The sequence below is a fragment of the Tamandua tetradactyla genome, chromosome 18 (genome assembly GCF_023851605.1).
Source record: "Tamandua tetradactyla isolate mTamTet1 chromosome 18, mTamTet1.pri, whole genome shotgun sequence".
In the NCBI taxonomy this organism is placed as follows: domain Eukaryota; kingdom Metazoa; phylum Chordata; class Mammalia; order Pilosa; family Myrmecophagidae; genus Tamandua; species Tamandua tetradactyla.
In genome coordinates, this window is record NC_135344.1 from 48,286,146 (window position 1) to 48,304,512 (window position 18,367).

The 18,367-nt window shown below is 38.1% G+C and overlaps 1 protein-coding gene across 1 annotated transcript in view; it reads right to left on the reverse strand.

The window, feature by feature from the left end:
• Window positions 1–18,367, reverse strand: part of MAPRE2 (microtubule associated protein RP/EB family member 2) — a 149,953-nt gene that overhangs the window by 117,190 nt on the left and 14,396 nt on the right. Inside the window, exon 2 of the mRNA XM_077135640.1 lies at window positions 3,521–3,582. The gene's annotated coding sequence lies outside the window, so the exon portion shown is untranslated. The remainder of the gene's footprint in view (window positions 1–3,520; window positions 3,583–18,367) is intronic.

Consider the following 18,367-nt stretch of genomic DNA (forward strand, 5'->3'; position numbering starts at 1 on the left):
AACTAAACCTACTCAGAGTAAGCCCAGGCTCCACGCACTTTCTCAAGAAAGGTACTCAGCAGGGTGCACTCATTGTAAACGTAGGCCAGTTTTTCCACTGGAACAATGGTCAGTACAAGTACAACTAGAATAACCCACAAATTTCCAGGAGCAGATCTCCCGCAGGTTCTGACACAATAATCGATGAGGAAGACTGTGCCAAAAGGGGAGCTATGAAACCTGGTTTGAGAAGAAGGTCCCCTTTTCTTTCTACCCCCACATACCTTCTACTAGACAAACTATCATACTTATCATACTTAAAATTACGTTTCAAAGACTCCCTACTCCACCAGACAGTAAACTGTAAGAGCTCTGGCATAGTCACTTCTATATTCCCCAGCTTGTAGCAGAGTATACGGCACTTCGTCGACACCCAATAAATGTTTATGGAGCAAATGGCAAATCTCACCATCTCTCAATATCCAAAACCAACTTATCCTCATAGTCGGGTGCAAAAGCCCTCTCTTTCTCTTATAAACTTCCATAACATTTTAACTATACTTTCCCTATGGTGTTTCTCATTGTCTATATTACATTAGAGTTATTTATGTTATTTAGCTTCCCCAAAAGATCAAACTCTCTGAGGCAGAAGCTATAACTTGGTCACTATTGAAACCCTGCAATAGCTACCTCATATTAGATACTCAATAAGTGTTTGTGAAATGAGAACATAATTCATGTTTATATATATATATATATACACCAAAGCACAGTGCTTTACATATAGTAGGCGTTCAATAAATACTTTTTTAAATGAATTAAGTGCTGTTTCAGACAAAGTTGTGGTGAAACTGGAAATGCTTATATATTCTAAAACTTCTCTGAAAAAACATGGTGAAGTAGATTAAAAGTTATAAAAATGGTCATACACTTGAATAATATTCCAACTTCTGGGAATCTGCCCTAAGGAAATAGCTTAACAGACAAAAAAAAAAATCATCAAGAAGATAAATGAAACCAAACCAAAACAACAGCAAAGTTAGTACAAAAAAATTTATGGTAGCATGTAAAAAAATGGAAAATAGTAAGAATGAAAGTATATATTATGGCACATTGATATAATATGCTATCCTACTATTCTAATGATAGTTCTGATGACTATCAAAAGTAAAATGCTGGTGACTTAAACTAAGTAAAATACAAAGTTCACATATTTTATGATATTCAGTGTGGAAAAAAAATGCATGCTTATAGGTAAAGAAAATATGCAAAAACAGAAAAATCGGTGGTATTATATTGACTTCCTTTTCTCTAAAATTTCCCTTAAAATTGTTCATTATTTTTATAATAAAAACTGGTGTGACTGATGTTAACCTTTCCTTGATTGGCTGCATTGCCCTTACACAATTTTTAGTAAGGACCAAAACATAAAATGAAACAGTTTGCTAAATAACAAGTCAATATTTAACTTTAGGGTTAAGGTGATACTTGAAAAATGGGCAATTATACATCACACTGTGCATGGTGCAGAAACAGATGTGGATGCAAAACAAGCAGCCAGATCCAGCAGAGGTATTCTAGAACCCCATGATTGGTGAGGGGATTACTCACTCAGCTAAACTATTAGAACTAGTTCCTGAGTGGGTTAGACAAAAGAAGCTGCAATCCAGAATGGATATGAAGAGAAGGGAGTGGAATTGATAATGGCATCTCGACTTCTTATCTTCTAGGTACTCCACCTCTCCTACCTCTTTACTATTATCTAACAGGGAGCCACAAACTATGACAGCAGGTCAAATTTGGCCTGCCACTTGTTTTCACAAATAAAGCTTTACTGAAACACAGCCATGCCCCTTCATTTACATATTGTTTGTGGCTGTTTTCACACTACAATGAGTTAATAGCTGTGACAGAGACTGCATATCCTGCAAAGCCGAAAATATTTACTGCCTGGCTCTACCCAGAAAAAGAACCATTCGATCTAAACACCCTAATCTAAGCAGCTTTAACAGACACCATATTTAAGGTAATGGGCTATCTTTCCGATTACTTTTTCTTCAAACACACCAGTCTGGAAGACAGGGTGATCATATCATCCAAACTCAGAAACTTTTTTGAGGATAAAAGGTATGTTAACCAGATAGTACTCCAGGATCACAGAAGTAAACCAGGACTGTTCCAGGACTTATGGGACCCTACTAAAAGTACGTGTTTAATAAGGGCAGGTCTCAAAGGGGGCTTGATGCCTGTGCAGGGACTGCTTCCATATGTTCACCAAAAGCCAGGCCACTCTACTTCTTAAACCTACTGGGCACAGCACCTAACCTATGCCCTCTGTCCAGACTCTGCCCAGAGCCTACCTGTGTCCCTGAATAGTTGAGTTGTTTTTGTCATCACTCAGGGGTCCATACCTCTGCTTTTATTAGAGCAGAAAAATCCATTTAAATAAATCTTATTTCAAATCAATATGCCTTAGAATTTCATACATGCACATCTCATTTGGTTTAATATCAAGGTAACTCCTTAAAATTGTACTCTTTAAGAATTTCAGGGTTCTCTTCCTAAAATATTTATATAGAAATTGCCACTAACCATACTACTTATCTTAGTGGGACACAAAGACAAAATCATATTGATTTGGATACGTTTTAATACTCAATTGTCGTTGAGTCATTGATATGGATACGTTCTAATACTCAATTACTGTTTGGAGAATTATTGTTGAAGAATGAGGTTCCTAATTTTACCATTCCAGAATTAAAAATGAAAGAAGGCAATACATACACACCCAGGGATACTTTTTTTTGGGTAAAAATTTTTGATGCTGTGGGGAAAAAGAAATTAAAGTTGTTTAAAGCACCTGCGATGAAACCTGGAGCATTATACTTTGTGAGACTGTTCTCTGCGTGAGCTGCAATAGCTCACAGCTTTGAAGTCTCTCTGAATGGCTTTCCGCATACTGCCATCTGGTGGAATTTCAGTTAATTGTTTCTTTGTTCTGGGGAGCTCCTAGAGGTGAGCCTAGAAGGCACTGAGACAGAAAGAGACAATGTACCAGTGGGAAATAAACGAAGGGCAAAATGACTGTGTCTCAGAGAGAAATCCTGAACGGAACAAAGGAGGCTTCCGGAGTCATCACCTTCACAAGAGATGCATCTCTTGCTATTGTGAGGTCAACAGAGGCGGTGCCATGATGTTTCATGATAGCAAACAAAAACACTTTATTCCTAAGTTATGAAAAATATCATGAGCTTCTATGAGTTATGCAAAATATCATGACCATATCTTGATCTCTAAAATTAAATTTTAATTGGCTTGACCATTTTTAGGGGAATTGCTAACAGCCGCTAATTAGTCTTTAGTATCTCTGGGAAATGGAATATAGTTTGGAAAATAATATTTTAATGGAGCATGTTTGCTTGGATATTTACTTTAATTACTATACGGACATTTAAAAAATAAATTTATTACAAAGGCATTAACAATATTCACTTTAATTTAACCTAAACAGAGAGTCATATAATATATATTAAGCTCTTACCTTAAGCATCCAGACTGTCTCCCTGGTTGTTGAAATGAACTATTCCTCTGAGAAATGGGATGCTGGGAAAATAAAAATGAAAAAATCAAATGAGAGCATTTAATGTGATGAAAACATAGGAGCAAACAGTTGTAATTTAGTTCCTTGAGTGTGGCTAGCAACGGAAAGGGAATTAAAGGGAAAAAAACATAACAATATCGAAATTCAGTTAATTTTACTATATGAGAGTGTTTAAGTCAGCCAAACAACAATAGAATCTCCATTAGATCAATTTTAGGTTGATGTATAATAGTTTGTAAAATTTTAGTATAATGTCACCCCTATGAAAATAATATTTTTACCTTTGCCTTGATAGCCTGATGTGATGAGAATCATGTATTAGCAGATAATGCCAGGCAGCAATGCCTCTAGAGGGGTGCCAAATGCCAACATCATTTGAAGTATCGACTCCCCCCAAATTTAGGGAGGAGATAAAATTTGCAGGTTTTATATCTAACATCAACGGATTTCTTCTTCTAGCCAAAAGAGTTTTGTTTAATTCTAACAGTGTGAGAACTATAAATGCCAGTATCAAACTGTAAAAGATACACCAAACAAGTAATAATTTATTATCTTGATGTGAATTAGCTATTTCTCTTCAAAATATACTCTGCCTAAATGATAAAGAAAAGATGGTGAACTCATAAGGAACAGATACAACTCTAGAGGTTGAGAAATGAGTCTGAGCTCCAACCTCGAGGGTCCAAAGTTGGGGGATGGATAGTCACCTGCAAGGCTGCTTGTGGCGCAACCAGGTGGAGCTAAAAAGGCCCAGACAGAGAAGCACATGAGCACATACCGCCTTCTCTACCACCCAAGAAACCAATTAGAAATCATCCCTTCCACCCTGCATCTACACCCCTCATCCTGCACAGGGTACTTCTGTAAGTGTTTTCTGTCTCCGGCCATCTCAGAAATGCCTTTGATGCTTATTCAGTCTAAAATCAATTGTATAAACATAAAATATTTGTAGCAGATCCAACACTGTGATTCACCCTAGATTTAGCTCTGGAGATTTTATTGAGAGGAAAAAAAAAATTAAAAAGGGGACATTACATTTTTGCTACAAGGGAAAGAGGAGATGGTAAAAGAAAAAAAGAAGAGCAAAATGGTAAGGTAAGAAAAGAGAAGACGACAGTTGAATTTTGAATGCTATGCTATTCAGTGAGGGAGTTCAAAAGTAATTCATATCCCCTGGCGGAAAAACGAAAGGTGGGCTGGCTCCTGCATGGTCCATCCGCAGCCTTGTTAGCTGGGACACACAGTATGAGGAGGCTACAAAACACCCAGGCGGGCAGAGAAAGCAGGCAGAAGAGGCTAAAAAAGGGGAGGCAAGAGGAGATACAGAGCTGTCACCAGACTCAGTGTGTCTTGGTAAAAAGCAGTTCACTTTGGAAAAGTTAGAAGCACAAAATAAAATCAGGAAAAATTAAAAATCCCTAGGGCAAAGAGAACTTATGAAATATACAAGCTGTTGCCATTTTATAAGAAGATGAGGTTCACTGAATTATCACCTATGGACTCAGAAGAAATAATAGGGAATTAAAGTACACACAAAAAACTAAAAAAAAAAAAAAAGTAATTCATAAGCTTTGACATGCTTAAAGATCAGAAAATAGAAAACAAATGGTTTTAAAAACTGAACTCAGGTATGCGGACTACAATTTTAATTTTTCCTTCAGGTAGAACAGGTAGATTTCTTTACATATTTTATAGCAGAATCAAATTTTATGGGTATTTCACACCTTTCCACAATTTAATGATGGTAGATAAATCTGCCTTTTAAAAATAACTGTTCTCATCCATGCCACTCCCAGCCAGGGAGGTCTCAGTGGAGGTCCACACTTGCCCAAGAGTAATGAGGAGCTCCCCCTTCCCACCTTGAGGGAAAGAAAGAACTTCCCACCTTGAGGGAAAGAAATATCCAGAGTAATATTCTTCAGGAATGAAGGGGAAATTAAGACATTCTCAGATGAAGGAGGAGTAAGAGAATTCGTTTTCAGTAGCCCTATCCTAAAAGAAGAGCTAAAGATGTGGTTCTGAATATGCACAGAGGAGAAACATTTAAGCAATTATAAACAGGGAAGGGCAAAGGAGACAACGGAGGTAAGGTTTCTATACCTTGCTCCAACTTGTAAAATTATAATACCAGTAGACGGTGATAACTGTTGTAAGATACATACATACATATATATATATATATATATAGAGAGAGAGAGAGAGAGAGAGAGCAACCACTAAAAAAGCTATACAAAGAGACACTAAAATACACTACAGATAAATCAGATGAAATTCACAATGAAATTCTAAAAACTTTTCAAGTTACTCACAGGAAGGCAGGAAAAAGGCAGAAAAATGAAAAACAGAATAAACAAGACACAAATTATAAAATGGAAGACTTAAGCCCTAATATAACAACAATTTCATTAAATATAATTGGTCTAAATGCACAAATTAAAGGACAAATTGGCAGAGTTGATTAAAAATACTACCCAACCACTTGCTGTCTACAAGAAACATAACAATACAGGCAGGTTGGAATTACAAGGATGGAAAAACTACATCATGAAAACATTAATTGAAATAAAGCAAGAGTGGCTATATTAATAACAAAGAGAAAAGAAGATTACCAAAAAACAGAAAGGTACATAACATAATGATAAAAGGTCAATTCACCATGAAGTTATAATATATATGCACTAAATGACAGTACTACAAAATATAGTGAAGCAAAATCCAATTTAGCTGAAAGGAGAAATAGACAAATCTACAACTATAACTGAGGATTTCAACATCCCTCTCTAATTGATAGAGCAACTAGACAGAAAGCAGCAAAGGTTTAGAAGAACTCAACAATACCATCCATCTATAGGATTGAATGGACATTTATAGAACAACCCACTCAACAACAACAGAACACACAATCTTTTCAAGTGCCCATGGAACATTTATAAATATAGACAATATCTTGGACCATAAAACAAACCCCAACAAATTCAAAAGATTTAAGATCATACATAGAGTGTTTTCTGATCACAACAGAATAAAACTAGAATCAAGAATAAAAAGATAACAGCAAAATCTCCAGAACATTTGGAAACTGAACAACTCACTTCTAAATAATCCATTGGTCAAAGGTGAAGTCTAAAAGGAAATAAAAATATATACTGAATGAATGAAAATGAAAATATTACATATCAAAATTTGTGGGACATAGTTAAAGCAGTGATGAGAGGGAAATTTACAATATAACGTGTACAAATGTCTACAAAACTATGCAAATTATATATACAAATATGCACACTAGAAAATACAAAAAGTCTCAAATCAATAGTCTAAGCTCCCATCTCAAGAACTCAGAAAGAGAAGAGCAAAAATAATCCCAGGAAAGAAGGAAAGAAGGAAATAATTAAGAACAGAAATCAATGAAATTAAAAACAGAAAAACAATAGGGAAAGATCAGTGAGAACAGAAAGCTGGTTCTTTGATAAGAGCAGCAAAATTGACAAATGTCCAGCAAGACTGTCAAAGAAAAAAAAAAGAGAGAGGACACAAATCAACAATATCAGGAATGAAGCAGGGAATATCATTACAGACTCTGCAGACATCCAAAGGATAACTAGGGAACATTATAACAACTCTACACACATAAATTTGGCAACTTAGATGAAATGCAACCTTGAAAAACACAAACTACCAAAACACACAATATGAAATACATCATTTGAACAACTCTGTAACTATTTACAGAAATCAAATTTGTAATTAAAAAATTCCCACAAAAGAAACCTTTAGGCCCCAGAGCCTTCATCGGAGAAGTTTACTAAATGTTTAAAGAAAAATGAACACCAAATCTATATAATCTTTCAGAAAACAGAAGAGGAGGGGGATATTTGCCAATTAATTTTACGAAGCCAGTATTATCTAGATACCAAAACCAGAGAAAGACAACGCAAAAAAAGAAAGCCACAGACCAATATCTTTCACAGATATGGATACAAAAATCCTTCACAAAGTATTAGCAAATGAATTCATCGATCTATAAAAAGAATTATACAGCATGAACAAGGGGGTTTTTATTCCAGCGATGCAAATCTGGTTCTATATTTGGAAATCAGTGTAATCTACCATATTAACAGGCTTAATTAGGATGACAAATCACATGATCATATCAATCAATGCAGAAAAAGCATCTGATATAATTGAAAACTCAGAAAAAGAAGACTAGAGGTAGAAGTCTTCAATTTGAAAAACAAATGGCTAATATTATTCTTTTTTCTTTTGTATGCTATGCAGTGGAGGTCACATTTCATTATTTTTCCAAGTGAAAATCCCATTATCACAGCACTATATGTTAATTTTTTTGTTTGTTTATTTGAGTCCAAGGGTCAGGAATTGAACCTGGGCCTCCTGCTAATATTATACTTAATGGTGAAAGTCTAAATGCTTTTCACTTAAGATCTAGAATAAGTTAATGATCTTCTTATCACTCTTACTCAACATAGAGCAGGAATTTCTACATAATGCAATAAGGTAAGAAAGGAAATAAAATGCATATAGATTGGAAATAAATAAATAAAATTGTCCCATTTGCTGATGACATAGAAAAGTCTCAGGAATCTACAAAAAAGAAAAAAACAACTTCTACAATAATTAATGAGTCTAGCAAGGTCTCAGGGCATAATTTCAACACCCCAAACCCAATTGTGTTTCTGTATTCTAGCAATGATTACGTGGACACTGGGATAAAAAATACAATACCATTTATAATTCCTCAAAAATATGAAATACTTAGGTATAGATCTAACCACACTTGACATGACTTTTATGCTGCAAACTACAAGACACTGATGAATGAAATCAAAGAAGACTTAAATGTAGAGGTATGCTGTGTTCACGGATGGGAGACAGCATAGAAAGCATGTCAGTTCTCTCCATGTTGATAGATATTGCAGTAAACATGTATACCAAAATCCCAGCTGGATTTTTATAGATCTATATCTATATAGATTATTCTAAATTTGATATTCTAAACTTACATGGATAAGGACCTAAACTAGCTAAATAATTTTGAAAAAGAATTAAGTAGGAGAAATCAGTCTACCCTATTCCAAAATGTATATAGCACAGTAATTAAGACAGGTTGGTACTGGCCAGGGGATAGACACATAGCTCAATGGAATAGAAACAGACGCACACAAATATACCTAAATGATTTGTGACAGAAGAGGCAAAAGCAATTTAATGGAGGAACAATCCTGCTGGAGCAATCAGATATTCATAGGCAAAAAAAGAATGAGCCTTGACCAAAGTCTCACATTTTATACAAAAATTAACCCAAAAAGGATCATTTCTTAAATTCAGCAATGACTGCCAACAATCTGGTGTCAAATCTTGCTTATCTTGGAATTTTTTCCTGTTTCCTCCTCTTTCTACCACATTCACCTGCCAAATCTTTCATTAGATTCAAAGCATTATAACAAGATACATAATCATGAAACCAGAAGTGAGTTCTAAATGGCAGTCTGATATACTCTGCATTTTTGAACCAATCTCGTATTTCTTCGAGTTCATGCCATCCAGAAAATTCCAAAAATTTCCCGAATTCTCACATCTTCTGTACCCAGATAAAGTTCATCATTTGTGGGTTTTGTGGACGATATGGCAGGTGTTCTGTACTCTAAACTGGGCAATACACACACTCAGAACAAAACTTAATCACCAACGCACAAAGAGGGGCTTCCACAGCTGAGTCAGAACAATGCTGACTCTTACCCTCTTCTCACTCTGCACATTAGGCAGCTCCTCAGAAATGAGGTGCCAGAAGCCAGCTGCTTTCTCTGGACTTGTTGGTTGGTTTTGTTTTTGAAAAGACCAACTATCTTTGTTAGGATAAGGGTCAGAACATGGCCAAACCTAACAAAGCTCATTCTCTTTCTACAAAATTCCATTCCGCTCCAAGCTGCACCCCATCCTCTAAGATTTTGAATCTTCTTTCTTTCAACAAACCCAGAATTCTAGCATCCCATGTCCAGGACACAGCAGCAGAACATCTGTCCTAGCTAAGGACATATATATGTCCTAGCTAAGGGTTCAGAGGGGCTGTCTGTTCCCTCCCCAACCCCACAAAAAGACTGCTTCTCTGCCTGTCAAATATGTGACATGTTAGAAAGAAAAAAATCGTGGTAAAATATTTCTAATCATGCCAAACCAGTTAAAGAAATAAGATTTCTTTCTTCCTTCCATGCTCATGTATGGAGTCAGTGAGGTATCTGCTCACACAGCGTTAAAACATTCTCCTCACCAAGGGGCAGAAATGACTGCCTCCCCAGCTGCTCCCAGCTTTTCCAGGAAGAGAGCACAGCTGGGACCTGAACCCAGGTGTTTCTTGTAGGAGGTTACAAACTAAGCGATCTTTGTATCTTCAGAATGGACTATATCCTGAATTTCAAACACCCCATGGTTACTTTGCAATACTGAACCTCTTCCATTTTATATCACTGTCTGTAATGTGGGAGGCCCACAGCTTTCTAGGAATAAAGCGGCTTGAAGCATTAACAGAAGGTCACAGGCCATTAATCCTTAAACTGATCCTACCCGATATCAACCTTCCAAAGTGCCCTGTTTCCACCAAGCACTGCCTCAAATGGGATTACTTGGTAAGCAAAGGAGGTCAAATTACACTGAGTCTTGGGTATTAAGACTGGTACAAAGCATGCCTTTCCTTAAGAAAGACAAACTACCAAATGACCCATATTGTATACTTAAGGGCTTTTACAAAATTACAGCTGGCTGATAAAGGGATTTTGGTACTATATATTAAGAATGGTGATGATGTTATAGAATTCTGGTCGTGGGATTTTGGTTTCTATAAAAAAATAAAAGATAATCCCCAGAAACTACTTAAAGCGATAGCTATAGCAAAATAGAAATTCAGTTCTTTTCATACAACTCTAGACTTATCTCTTCTTCTTAGAACCCTCATTTATCCATATTGCTACTTTCCATGTGAACTAGCATTAAAATAGTTTTTAAAATTTCCCCTTCTATTCTAGAATAGAATTTTCATCCTGGTAAATGCACGAAAGTAAAATTCTTTCAAAAAAAGAAGAAATGGCACAAGTTACATAAATGAGAAATACCTTGTGCATTTTAATTTGGGGGACTTTTTTGATAATTCCATAATTTGCACTAATCTTTTAATCCATTTTTTTCATTTATCCTTGAAAACAGTATTGGAAATGGAAGAACGGCTCCTTTCCTAATGAGCGTGACTGTCAAGGAGATGTAATAGACAGCTCATGAAGCAAGGAAGCTGCAGAGAAGTATGGAGGTCATATTCAGAGCCTAGAGTTCAAATCTGGTATTCGGGTCATCCTGCAAATGAAAGCCTCCCTGACATGTGTTCTGTCTTTATAGTCTCTTATTCATTTGACCATCCAAAGAAGGAACACACGATAAAAGTGTTAAAAGGGTAACATGCAAGAGCTGTGGGAGACTTTGGCAGTAACGAGAAGAGCTGTTAGGACACCGAGCGTCAAGTCACTCAGAAGATGGGTGGCTCGCATCCAACCTTTGTGTTGTTCTGTGTGGATATGTTTTTACTATCTTTTTATACATTTTCAATGAAGCCACAGAAGTATTGATGAGTGGATGACACGTAGTGTGGGAATGTTTGCATAATCCCTGCCCACAGGTTTTCCCTCTGAGCCAAAGGGAAGCCCCTAGAATGCTGATGTAACACATTGCACTTGGGTCCATCTTACAAAGGCCTCTACTTACAACACAACTGGGGGCTATTTCAGTAGCTAAATCCCCTGATGGGGAAATACGTTGAATTCCACTCAGCTGGGAAATCTCCAAACAAAGTTCCCGAGCAGAAGCTCCAATTATGCTGTCAGGGATCAAACACCATGTGGAAAATCAATCTATTTTCAGGAATAAAATCCAGGTAAAATATCCCACTTGAAAATATTTCTTAAAGGTCTTTCTTTGCCTAATTATGTACGTGTACAACACTTAATTTTGCAAAATTCTTTCCCATATATCATCTCAGTCAACCCTCAAAATTGTACTTCTTTAATAGCTTCCTTTAGAGGTTCATCCTGCTTGCTGCCTTTCTCTCCTTTATACTTTTTCTCTATGAACTCTCATCTGATACTGAGTCACAGAACCAAACCTCAAATTCAGTATTCTGCAAACCTTTTTTTTTTTTCATTATCATCCCTACCTTTGACCCCCACTCTGCCCCTTGGTAAGGAGCCTTTTTAGACTTTTTCCTCTTAGTCTTCACTGCTCCTCATGAAATAAAATGCTAAGGAATGAGCTTTTTGTTGGATAGGGTATTTTCTATGTGCCTTACAACGTGCTAAGAGGTAAGCATGCAAAAATGAATAAGGCAGGCCTTGCCTTCCTATTTTGCAAGTTACAAAACTCTTTTTGCACAACCCTATGAAATAAAGAGCACAAGTAATCTCATTCTTCAGGTGAAGAAATGGGCTCAGGGATCACACAGAGCTGGGCCCAAACCTGGTCTTCTGATTCCAAATCATATGCTTTTCCCATGGAACCACTCTGACCCATTTTACCTCTTCTTTCTCTTGTGTATTAGTATTTTAAATTCAATTTCATATACTTGAAGTAACAGGGTACCAAATTTAGATTTTAACTTTTCTTTTTACAGGAACTTCCTGTTTATTAAATTATTCAACATTTATTGGCACACAAGAAAAATAACCACTGTTTGTATGAACCTAAAATGCATCAGATGTTGTGCTGAGCATGTTGTACACATCAGCTCATTTACACCCCCAATGAGCCTCTGAGGACTTCTACGATTTTTTTCCTGTTTCATAGATGCATGAACTGAGGCTTATGGTGGGGCTGGGATTCAAACCCGGGTTTATTTGACTTTGAAGCTGAGGCTCTTGACCCCTCCTTTTACGCCTACTGTGTGGTGGGCACTGTGCCAGGTGCTGGGGCTGGACAGGTGAAGAACACACAGTGCCACAACCAAGGAGCCTACAGTCTAGTTGGGCGACAGACCCATAAATTCATAATTATATCATGAGGGGTGTGGCTACAATGACATTCACAAGGAGAGCCAGAGAGCAAATGGGAAAAATTTATAACTGCTGAGCTCTTGGATAGTATGCAGCATTTCAGAGTGAGGGTTTTCTCATTCTGGAAATTAGAGGAAAGTTGGCATTTTAACTTCTCAGATTTTTTTTATTGCAATGCTTTTCAGACTTTATGAATCACCTGGGGTCTTGATAAAATGCAGATTCTGATTCAAAAGGACTGATTCAATAGGACACAGATTTTGCCTTTCTAATAAACTCCTAGGTGATGCCAATGCTTTTGGTCCAGGGGCCATACTTTGAGTTGCATGGCAGAGGATCTCTCTGCTTTAGAGCTCCTCCTAAAATCTGCTACGGTGGTCATCGACCAGCTCTTAGACTGATGGGCCATTCACTCAGTAGGTCCCAAGTGAAATAAACTCATGTATAGCTCAGACCTAGCTACCATGAATGGACCCAAAGCAAAATTGAGGAGGTAAGTTCATCCTTGAGGCATACCCCTCTCTGCTTCTCTTATTCCTTCCTTTCCCCATATCCCAGTGATCATGCACTCATCCAGCTGTCTAGGTCCTTATGGAAGGTTCTCTCCTTTCCAAGGTGACACATACTTAATTGATTAACCTTTACAAATGTATTAGAGGAGGCTCATAAAAATTTGTTACTTCTTTTTTGTTAACTGAATGGCTGGCCCTGGATTGTGTTACATGAGCACCTTCAATGGAGCCACTGTTATTTTTAACTCATTGTAAGTAACTGATTCAGCTGAGCCATCTCAGGGTGCTTGAGAAATGGGAGGATGCTTAGATGACCTCCTAAACTCTGCCAAAAACAAATAATGAGCTAAGGCCTTAAAAACTTTGCAGTAACGAAGCGTTTTCACATCTGTGTGGAATATTTGGGTCACCGTTTTGCCTGAACACGTCAGATTCAAAGAGACTTGAGATTGGATGCCCTTACTAACAATAATTCTGAACAGGTCATTATGGCCTACCTTAGTGAATTCTCATTTCCAAGCTGAGAGAAGAAAAAGTGGCTATTAATCACTGCCAGACCATTAGGAGAAAAAAAAATTCTCATCTATGGTGGGCTGTGTAGCAAAAATGTATTTGTCAATCAATTTTTTGAAACCTGAAGTGCATCTTTCCACGGGAATCAAGAGGAGGCTTGAGGTGAGGATGCTGCTAAAATTCAGTATCTTCATAGGATAAAGGGACCTTTGGGTACCCTGGAAGTCCAGTTACAATTTGTAAACCTGTCTGGCATAAAAAGCATTAGATCTAGAGTCAAATCCCTGGGCTTGATGGTTTTCCTAACTGTGTAACTTTGGGCATGCCAGGGTACCCAAAGAGGAGGGTTTTTCTCGTGTGAATTTACTTAGAGGGATGCTGCTATGTAAGAAAATTATTTAGCAACTATAAAATTCTATGTAAATGGAAAATACTTTTTATTTTCATCACTAGTAAAAAACTGGAATTGCAACACATCTCAGGAAATAAGAAAACAGAATCAACTCAGTAAACACCATCAGCTTAAACAGAACAGGTGAGGGTGCCTGCGGGAGGGGGTCATGCAGATGAGGCCTTGATGAAAAGGGCTTCAAGGAATCTCTAGAACAGGAAACTCACCAGCCCTTCCAGCCCCGCTAAGGCCTCTTTTGCTGCCCCTTTGGTAGTATTCCACTGCGGCCAACTCCACAATTTGACCACCAGCTCTCTGAGGTTGATGGTCACAAACAAACAAAAAACAATAAAACAAATAAACACAAAAACCCAGAACTTTAATTTCTGATCACAAGTAAAACTTTTCTTGTTAGCTTTATTCTAAAGACTAGTTCGAAAATTGTTGTTGGGATTAAATGTTTTGCAGGTATCTCTTCATTTAACACAGTGTTCAATATTAATTTGTTTTAAATCCTTTGGACCCTGGGGAAGCCGGACTTTCTGCCTATTTGCTCCTCCCCATCCCACAAGGTGCTTCCTTGTTGCTCCCCGTGGGGGCAGTGAATACACACCCTCCAGGCATCTCCGTCCTCATTCACAAACTGGAGTGTCAGCAGGACACTGGGGCAGGACTGCCAAACACTGTCCCTCACACACAGACCAGGAGCTAAAAGCTTCACTACTTTGCAGTTACTAAGTGCTTTTAGTTTGAAAAGTCTCCATGCCTCTGTTTTTAGTTTAGAAGACAGTGGGTTAAATGAGATGATCTCCAAGGCTGACTCTAAATACTGTGTTTCTCCTTGGCCTAATTATCTGAAGGCCTATTCTCGGAAGAATTAGGTCCTGATTTTGTGAGAACATCTCTTTAGAACACCTCGACTGTGTCAGACCTTCAAAATGGCTAAAACACAACTGGTGTCATCCCTTCACACCAGGCACCGGAAGGATCCCAGGGCCCGGGGATGCTACTGCCCTCGCGGATGAAGGCTCTGCTCGCCACCAGCCCCTCCTCAGTGGGTTCCAGGGCCACAAAATAAAAGCAGCAGTGACCCTTCTCTCTGGTCACAGTTGCTGACATGTGTCCTTTCTTCGTTTGCTAGCACAACTCAACTACAGTTGGAAAAAAGATAACTGCCTCTCTATTAGGTTAAAAGAAGAAGTTTGTCATGGTTGGTTCGATCACCTTGTTTTAAATGTTTTTTTTTCTCCGTCTTTGCATGCTCTGGCACCTTAGGTGGGTGCTATATGTGTGTCCAGTAATCATGCAGCCACACGAAACCACTGGAGGCAGGTCTTCTTGTTCTTAGGCAATACAATCCAACTCACTGCCAGGCTTGGTCAGTAGTTTCACTTTTTTCCATGTCTTCCCTTATCTCTAACAGCACAGGATATATTGCCTCTATTTCTTTGCCCAAGCAGACTGACGGAGAGATGACTCAATCCCAACAACCAACCACATGCACAGGGAAAAGGGAGCTTAGGAAGTTTCTAAGTGGATGCTTTTTTTCTTTTTTCTTTTTTTTTTTTTTAGCATAGGCAGTCTCTGGGAATCGAACCAGGGTCTCCGGCATGGCAGGTGAGAATTCCGCCACTGAGCCACCGTTGCACCATCCTCTAAGTGGATGCTTTTCAAAATATATCTGGGGTGAGCCATGGTGGTTCAGCAGGCAGAGTTCTCACCTGCCATGCTGGAGACCTGGGTTCGATTCCCAGTGCTGACCCAAGCAGAAAAATAAAAGTTAAGAAAATAAATAAATAAAAAATAAATGTATCTGCTGTGCCAGGAATGACACTGCTCTCGTATCTTGTGGCGCTAGCATGACAATCTCCATAATAAATGGAAGTTTTAATCTTATCTCTATATCTATCTATACAAATTTAACTAAATAATTCAATGTGCTAAAAGGCAATCAAAACTATACCTTTTTCTTTATGTTTAAATAATGGAAGCAGTAATTTAGGGGTTCTCGAAAAAAATATGTATTTCTCATCACATTTTCTATTATAGTTCATTCTAAAAAGGAAGGATTAACAACAATCTTTCAGAGACTGGGAGATATTTTGTGGGGCGAGCATATGTAAAAGTAAGATACCCTCATTTATTTATCTGGGGGAGCCACAAAGGTGAATTGAGTTGCTGGGACGGCATGTTAAACAGGGGTGGGACAGGAACCAGGTCTCTTGGCTATCAGCACAAATTGACTAATTATTTACACAATAATAAAACAATTTGAACACTGTTACGCCTGACTTGCCAAGGTTTTGCGAGATCGTTACCTCGACTTTAATTTCTCATTTTGACCTAGTTGGGGTTGAGACAACTGCTCTTATTTCTTACTCATGTTTACTTCTCTTTTAAATATTTTAGTAAATGTTGCTGCATTCTCTTGGTTTGACTATCATTTCCATAATTCTCATCTGCAACAATATTAACTTGCTACTTAATCTCTAGAGCCTGTATGCACGATTGTTAGCAAAAACATTTGTGTGATTTTTGACTTAGAGTAATCAAGGTGCAAAAGTTTCTCAACCAAATCATACAAGATTATTAACAGGGCAGTAGCAAAGTCCAAGGTTATTAACCATTATTTAACATTAAAAAAACAAATGTTGTATGTGAAAAACAAACAAAAATCACATGGGACTTTCAAATTCTGAGAGAATCCTTAGAAGACCAATAAGCCTTTAAAAATATATTGTTAAAAATAAAATCTCTTTTCATTGGGATAGGTCACAAACCCCAGGGGAAAATATGACTCATGGAGCTGGGCTTGATGTGCAAGTGTGCAGAACACAGCGGTAGTTCTCTCCGTCCTGCATGGCTTGCCCGGGTCAGCCTGCTCACAAGGCACCCTTGGAAGCTGTCAAATGACTCTTATAAACCCTGCCTAAGGTCCCAGGTCTGGGCACTTACTATGGATAGCATCATCACAGGCACACAGATGAGCTATTGAGGACAGAAAGACAGCCTCGTAAACTCTTCCACAAGAGAGATGCCCCTAACTCAGATTCACGACGTAGCTGGAGTTGGTGTCCGTGGTAATGCAGACGCACAGAGGTAGACCTCCGATGGCAAAAAAAAAAAAAAAAAAAAAAAGAAAGGCCCCATGTTCCTCAATATAATTATACTCCTTTCAGTCTTGCAGGCTCTGTGGCTAATTGTCAGAGCTGTTAGCAGGCAGTACCAGGAACCTCTTGTTCCTTTCAAATAAGGGAAACAATAGCCCTGTAGACAGACGTTTCTTGTGACTGGGCACAACTGGATTCCAACGTGCAAATCCTCCTCCTGCAGCTTCAAAACAGCAGCCTGAGGGGCTGCATCCTCCCTTCATCAGACTGTCCATCCCTGAGTTCACAAAACATTCCTTCCATAATGAAAAGGCCCGGGATATGGAGGTACAGTGAAAGCTCCTCAGAGTTTACTGGCTGCTCAGTTTTAATGTGACTTTAGAAACATCATTGTAGAAGTACCTACACTTTCGACTGTCTAGAATTTTAAAACAAACATGAAAAATATCCCCAGGGTATCAGAAGTTCACCTGGAATGTAGGGCTAGATGAAATTTGTTAGAGTGGAGAGGGAGGACGGAGATTTAAAAGATAACGTGATTTTTTTTTTTAATGAAAAAGTGACATGCTGAGGAGCATGACAAAAATATTGTAACATTTGTCATTGTTTTCCAGCATTTCATCATTTACTCTTTCCTTCCTAGTGCTCCCCGGCCTTCTCCTGTCAGATAATCATTAGCCATACATTCTTCAGTGCAAACACATCAAATCCTTCTGGCTTTGCAAACATCACACTATGTATAAAGCACGATTTCTCCCAGAGGCGTTTGTGTTTAACAGGCATCAGTATTTCAAGCAAAAGGGCTAAAGCTCTGGTGGTGGACTTTCAGAGATTATTCACGGAGAGGCAAGCCCTGCCAACCGTATGCGCCATGGTAAAGATGCAGCCCAGGGAAGCCCTCTACAGACAGCTGAGTGAGGACTGAAGGAGCCCTAACTTAGCAGTCCATTTTCCAGCACTGAAGACTCTTATCTGCATTTCTTCATCTACAAGATAAAGGTGCTGGAAAATGATGAGATAATCTTTAAAAAAAACAAAACAACTGAACTATCATGTGTCAAGCACTGTTTGGATCTGGAGATGAGTAAAATTCCATCATGATCTTCAAGGAATCTGTATGCATAAGAATTATAGAACCAAAATGGGACTTCTCATGTACCCTGGATGGGGGGGCTGGTGGGGGGTTGATCGGAAGGTTTGGGAAGACTTTCCAGAGCAGT